This window comes from Atractosteus spatula, assembly GCF_055471065.1.
Source record: "Atractosteus spatula isolate fAtrSpa1 chromosome 17 unlocalized genomic scaffold, fAtrSpa1.hap1 SUPER_17_unloc_2, whole genome shotgun sequence".
In the NCBI taxonomy this organism is placed as follows: domain Eukaryota; kingdom Metazoa; phylum Chordata; class Actinopteri; order Semionotiformes; family Lepisosteidae; genus Atractosteus; species Atractosteus spatula.
In genome coordinates this window covers 660,001-667,500 of record NW_028296634.1, presented here as the reverse complement: position 1 = coordinate 667,500, position 7,500 = coordinate 660,001, and positions in this window count along the sequence as shown.

Sequence of the window (7,500 nt, the reverse complement as noted above, 5' to 3'; positions counted from 1 at the left end):
TGATTAATATCTCCGAAATGGAGCATGCTACAAGCTTACAACCGAATGCAATTGAAAGCAGAGACCCAGAGCTTTCATTTAATGTCCATTAACCCCGGTTTTAAACGCAGTATCATGTCTGCCATCATAAGAATGTGTCCAATATTTTGGAATATTGACAACACGGATGGCATATTTTCATTAATATCTCCGAAACGGTGCATACTAAAATCTTAAAACCCAATGCAAGTGAAAGCAGAGACCCAGAGCTTTCATTTAATGCCCAATAACCCCGGTTTTAAACGCAGTATCATTTCTGCCATCATAAGAATATGAGTCCAATATTTTGGAAAATTGACCAAACGGATGACGTATTTTCATTAATATCTCCTAAACGGTGCATACTGCAAGCTTAAAACCCAATGCATTTGAAAGCAGAGACCCAGAGCTTTCATTTAATGTCCATTAACCCCGGATTTAAACGAAGCATTTTATCTACCATCATAAGAATAAATGTCCAATATTTTGGAATGTTGAGTAAGTGGATGACATATTTTCATTAATTTCTCCAAAACGGTTGAAGCTACAAGCTTAAAAACCAATGCATGTGAAAGCAGAGACCCAGAGCTTTCATTTAATGTCCATTAACCCCGGTTTTAAACGCAACATCATGTCTGCCATCAAAAGAATGAGTCCAATATTTTGGAATTTTGACGAAACGGAAGGCATATTTTCATTAATATTTCCAAAACGGTGCATACTACAAGCTTAAAACCAAATGCATGTGAAAGCAGAGACCCAGAGCTTTCATTTAATGTCCATTAACCCCGGCTTTAAACGCAACTTCATGTCTGCCCTCATAAGAATATGAGTCCAATATTTTGGAAAATTGACCAAACGGATGACATATTTTCGTTAATTTCTCCAAAACGGTGCATACTACAAGCTTAAAACCAAATGAATGTGAAAGCAGAGACCCAGAGCTTTCATTTAATGTCTATTAACCCCGGGTTTAAAAGCAGCATCATGTCTGCCATCATAAGAATATGAGTCCAATATTTTAGAATATTGACCAAACGGATGACATATTTTCGTTAATTTCTCCAAAACGGTGCAATCTACAAGCTTAAAACCAAATGCATGTGAAAGCAGAGACCCAGAGCTTTCATTTAGTGTCCATTAACACCGGTTTTAAACGCAGCATCATGTCACCATCATAAGAATATGAGTCCAATATTTTAGAATATTGACCAAACGGATGACATGTTTCCGTTAATTTCTCCAAAACGGTGCATACTACAAGCTTAAAACCCAATGCATATGAAAGCAGAGACCCAGAGCTTTCATTTAATGTCCTTTAACCCCGGTTTTAAACGCAGCATCATGTCTGCCATCAAAGGAAAATGTGTTTAATTTTTTGGAAAATTGACCAAACGAATGACATATTTTCGTTAATTTCTCCAAAACGGTGCAAACTACAAGCTTAAAACCAAATGCATACGAAAGCAGAGACACAGAGCTTTCATTTAATGTCCATTAACCCCGGCTTTAAACGGAGCATCAGGTCTACCATCATAAGAATATGAGTCCAATATTTTAGAATATTGACCAAACGGATGACATATTTCGGTTAATTTCTCCAAAACGGTGCATACTACAAGCTTAAAACCCAATGCATATGAAAGCAGAGACCCAGAGCTTTCATTTAATGTCCATTAACCCCGGTTTTAAACGCAGGATCATGTCTGTCATCAAATGAAAATTTGTTTAATATTTAAAAAATTGACCAAACGAATGACATATTTCCGTTAATTTCTCCAAAACGGTGCATACTACAAGCTTAAAACCCAATGCATATGAAAGCAGAGACCCAGAGCTTTCATTTAATGTCCATTAACCCCGGTTTTAAACGCAGCATCATGTCTGCCATCATAAGAATATGAGTCCTATATATTAGAATATTGAACAAAAGGATGACATATTTCCGTTAATTTCTCCAAAACGGTGTATACTACAAGCTTAAAACCCAATGCATATGAAAGCAGAGACACAGAGCTTTCATTTAATGTCCATTAACCCCGGTTTTAAACGCAACATCATGTCTGCCATCATAAGAATGAGTCCAATATTTTCGAATTTTGACGAAACGGATGGCATATTTTTATTAATATTTCCAAAACGGTGCATACTACAAGCTTAAAACCAAATGCATGTGAAAGCAGAGACCCAGAGCTTTCATTTAATGTCCATTAACCCCGGGTTTAAAAGCAGCATCATGTCTGCCATCATAAGAAAATGAGTCCAATATTTTGGAAAATTTACCTAACGGATGACATATTTCCGTTAATTTCTCCAAAACGGTGCATACTACAAGCTTAAAACCAAATGCATGTGAAAGCAGAGACCCAGAGCTTTCATTTAATGTCCATTAACCCCGGGTTTAAAAGCAGCATCATGTCTGCCATCATAAGAATATGAGTCCAATATTTTAGAATATTGACCAAACGTATGACATATTTTCGTTAATTTCTCCAAAACGGTGCAATCTACAAGCTTAAAACCAAATGCATGTGAAAGCAGAGACCCAGAGCTTTCATTTAATCTCCATTAACCCCGGTTTTAAACGCAGCATCATGTCACCATCATAAGAATATGAGTCCAATATTTTAGAATATTGACCAAACGGATGACATATTTTCGTTAATTTCTCCAAAACGGTGTATACTACAAGCTTAAAACCAAATGCATGTGAAAGCAGAGACCCAGAGCTTTCATTTAATGTCCTTTAACCCCGGTTTTAAACGCAGCATCATGTCTGCCATCAAATAAAAATGTGTTTAATATTTTGGAAAATTGACCAAACGAATGACATATTTTCGTTAATTTCTCGAAAACGGTGCAAACTACAAGCTTAAAACCAAATGCATATGAAAGCAGAGACCCAGAGCTTTCATTTAATGTCCATTAACCCCGGATTTAAAAGCAGCATCATGTCTGCCATCATAAGAATTTGAGTCCAATATTTTAGAATATTGACCAAACGGATGACATATTTCCGTTAATTTCTCCAAAACGGTGCAATCTACAAGCTTAAAACCAAATGCATGTGAAAGCAGAGACCCAGAGCTTTCTTTTAATGTCCATTAACCCCGGTTTTAAACGCAGCATCATGTCACCATCATAAGAATATGAGTCCAATATTTTAGAATGTTGACCAAACGGATGACATATTTCCGTTAATTTCTCCAAAACGGTACATACTACAAGCTTAAAACCCATTGCATATGAAAGCAGAGACACAGAGCTTTCATTTAATGTCCTTTAACCGCGGTTTTAAACGCAGCATCATGTCTGCCATCAAATGAAAATGTGTTTAAAATTTTGGAAAATTGACCAAACGAATGACATATTTTCGTTAATTTCTCCAAAACGGTGCAAAGTACAAGCTTAAAACCAAATGCATATGAAAGCAGAGACCCAGTGCTTTCATTTAAAGCCCATTAACCCCGGTTTTAAACGCAGCATCATGTCTGCCATCATAAGAATATGAGTCCAATATTATAGAATATTGAACAAACGTATGACATATTTTCGTTAATTTCTCCAAAACGGTGCAAACTACAAGCTTAAAACCAAATGCATATGAAAGCAGAGACCCAGAGCTTTCATTTAATGTCCATTAACCCCGGATTTAAAAGCAGCATCATGTCTGCCATCATAAGAATATGAGTCTAATATTTTAGAATATTGACCAAACGGATGACATATTTCCGTTAATTTCTCCAAAACGGTGCATACTACAAGCTTAAAACCCAATTCATATGAAAGCAGAGACCCAGAGCTTTCATTTAATGTCCTTTAACCCCGGTTTTAAACGCAGCATCATGTCTGTCATCAAATAAACATGTGTTTAATATTTTGGAATATTGACCAAACGAATGACATATTTTCGTTAATTTCTCGAAAACGGTGAAAACTACAAGCTTAAAACCAAATGCATATGAAAGCAGAGACCCAGAGCTTTCATTTAATGTCCATTAACCCCGGTTTTAAACGCAGCATCATGTCTGCCATCATAAGAATATGAGTCCAATATTTTAGAATATTGATCAAACGGATGACATATTTCGGTTAATTTCTCCAAAACGGTACAATCTACAAGCTTAAAACCAAATGCATGAGAAAGCAGAGACCCAGAGCTTTCATTTAATGTCCATTAACCCCGGTTTTAAACGCAGCATCATGTCACCATCATAAGAATATGAGTCCAATATTTTAGAATGTTGACCAAACGGATGACATAATTCCGTTAATTTCACCAAAACGGTACATACTACAAGCTTAAAACCCAATGCATATGAAAGCAGAGACACAGAGCTTTCATTTAATGTCCTTTAACCCCGGTTTTAAACGCAGCATCATGTCTGCCATCAAATAAAAATGTGTTTAATATTTTGGAAAATTGACCAAACGAATGACATATTTTCGTTAATTTCTCCAAAACGGTGCAAACTACAAGCTTAAAACCAAATGCATGTGAAAGCAGAGACCCAGAGCTTTCTTTTAATGTCCATTAACCCCGGTTTTAAACGCAGCATCATGTCACCATCATAAGAATATGAGTCCAATATTTTAGAATGTTGACCAAACGGATGACATATTTCCGTTAATTTCTCCAAAACGGTACATACTACAAGCTTAAAACCCATTGCATATGAAAGCAGAGACACAGAGCTTTCATTTAATGTCCTTTAACCGCGGTTTTAAACGCAGCATCATGTCTGCCATCAAATAAAAATGTGTTTAATATTTTGGAAAATTGACCAAACGAATGACATATTTTCGTTAATTTCTCCAAAATGGTGCAAACTACAAGCTTAAAACCAAATGCATATGAAAGCAGAGACCCAGAGCTTTCATTTAAAGCCCATTAACCCCGGTTTTAAACGCAGCATCATGTCTGCCATCATAAGAATATGAGTCCAATATTTTAGAATATTGATCAAACGAATGACATATTTTCGTTAATTTCTCCAAAACGGTGCAAACTACAAGCTTAAAACCAAATGCATGAGAAAGCAGAGATCCAGAGCTTTCATTTAATGTCCATTAACCCCGGTTTTAAACGCAGCATCATGTCACCATCATAAGAATATGAGTCCAATATTTTAGAATATTGACCAAACGGATGACATATTTCCGTTAATTTCTCCAAAACGGTACATACTACAAGCTTAAAACCCAATGCATATGAAAGCAGAGACACAGAGCTTTCATTTAATGTCCTTTAACCGCGGTTTTAAACGCAGCATCATGTCTGCCATCAAATGAAAATGTGTTTAAAATTTTGGAAAATTGACCAAACGAATGACATATTTTCGTTAATTTCTCCAAAACGGTGCAAAGTACAAGCTTAAAACCAAATGCATATGAAAGCAGAGACCCAGAGCTTTCATTTAAAGCCCATTAACCCCGGTTTTAAACGCAGCATCATGTCTGCCATCATAAGAATATGAGTCCAATATTATAGAATATTGATCAAACGTATGACATATTTTCGTTAATTTCTCCAAAACGGTGCAAACTACAAGCTTAAAACCAAATGCATGAGAAAGCAGAGATCCTGAGCTTTCATTTAATGTCCATTAACCCCGGTTTTAAACGCAGCATCATGTCACCATCATAAGAATATGAGTCCAATATTTTAGAATGTTGACCAAACGGATGACATATTTCCGTTAATTTCTCCAAAACGGTACATACTACAAGCTTAAAACCCATTGCATATGAAAGCAGAGACACAGAGCTTTCATTTAATGTCCTTTAACCGCGGTTTTAAACGCAGCATCATGTCTGCCATCAAATAAAAATGTGTTTAATATTTTGGAAAATTGACCAAACGAATGACATATTTTCGTTAATTTCTCCAAAATGGTGCAAACTACAAGCTTAAAACCAAATGCATATGAAAGCAGAGACCCAGAGCTTTCATTTAAAGCCCATTAACCCCGGTTTTAAACGCAGCATCATGTCTGCCATCATAAGAATATGAGTCCAATATTTTAGAATATTGATCAAACGAATGACATATTTTCGTTAATTTCTCCAAAACGGTGCAAACTACAAGCTTAAAACCAAATGCATGAGAAAGCAGAGATCCAGAGCTTTCATTTAATGTCCATTAACCCCGGTTTTAAACGCAGCATCATGTCACCATCATAAGAATATGAGTCCAATATTTTAGAATATTGACCAAACGGATGACATATTTCCGTTAATTTCTCCAAAACGGTACATACTACAAGCTTAAAACCCAATGCATATGAAAGCAGAGACACAGAGCTTTCATTTAATGTCCTTTAACCGCGGTTTTAAACGCAGCATCATGTCTGCCATCAAATGAAAATGTGTTTAATATTTTGGAAAATTGACCAAACGAATGACATATTTTCGTTAATTTCTCCAAAACGGTGCAAACTACAAGCTTAAAACCAAATGCATATGAAAGCAGAGACCCAGAGCTTTCATTTAAAGCCCATTAACCCCGGTTTTAAACGCAGCATCATGTCTGCCATCATAAGAATATGAGTCCAATATTTTAGAATATTGATCAAACGTATGACATATTTTCGTTAATTTCTCCAAAACGGTGCAAACTACAAGCTTAAAACCAAATGCATACGAAAGCAGAGACACAGAGCTTTCATTTAGTGTCCTTTAACCCCGGTTTTAAACGCAGCATCATGTCTGCCATCATAAGAATATTAGTCCAATATTTTAGAATATTGATCAAACGAATGATATATTTTCGTTAATTTCTCCAAAACGGTGCAAACTACAAGCTTAAAACCAAATGCATGAGAAAGCAGAGATCCAGACCTTTCATTTAATGTCCATTAACCCCGGTTTTAAACGCAGCATCATGTCTGCCATCATAAGAATATGAGTCCAATATATTAGAATATTGACCAAAAGGATGACATATTTACGTTAATTTCTCCAAAACGGTGCATACTACAAGCTTAAAACCCAATGCATATGAAAGCAGAGACCCAGAGCTTTCAATTAATGTCCATTAACCCCGGTTTTAAACGCAGTATTATGTCTGCCATCATAAGAATGTGAGTCCTATATTTTAGAATATTGACCAAACAAATGACAACTTTTCGTTAATTTCTCCAAAACGGTGCAAACTACAAGCTTAAAACCCAATTTATGTGAAAGCAGAGTCCCAGGGCTTTCATTTAATGTTCATAAACCCCGGTTTAAAATTCAGCATCATGTCTGCCATCATAGGAATATGAGTCCAATATTTTAGAATATTGACCAAACGGATGACATATTTTCGTTAACTTCTCCAAAACGGTGCAGACCACAAGCTTAAAACGCAATGCATGTGAAAGCAGAGACCCAGAGCTTTCATTTAAAGCCCATTAACCCCGGTTTTAAACGCAGCATCATGTCTGCAATCAAATAAAAATGTGTTTAATATTTTGGAAAATTGACCAAACGAATGACATA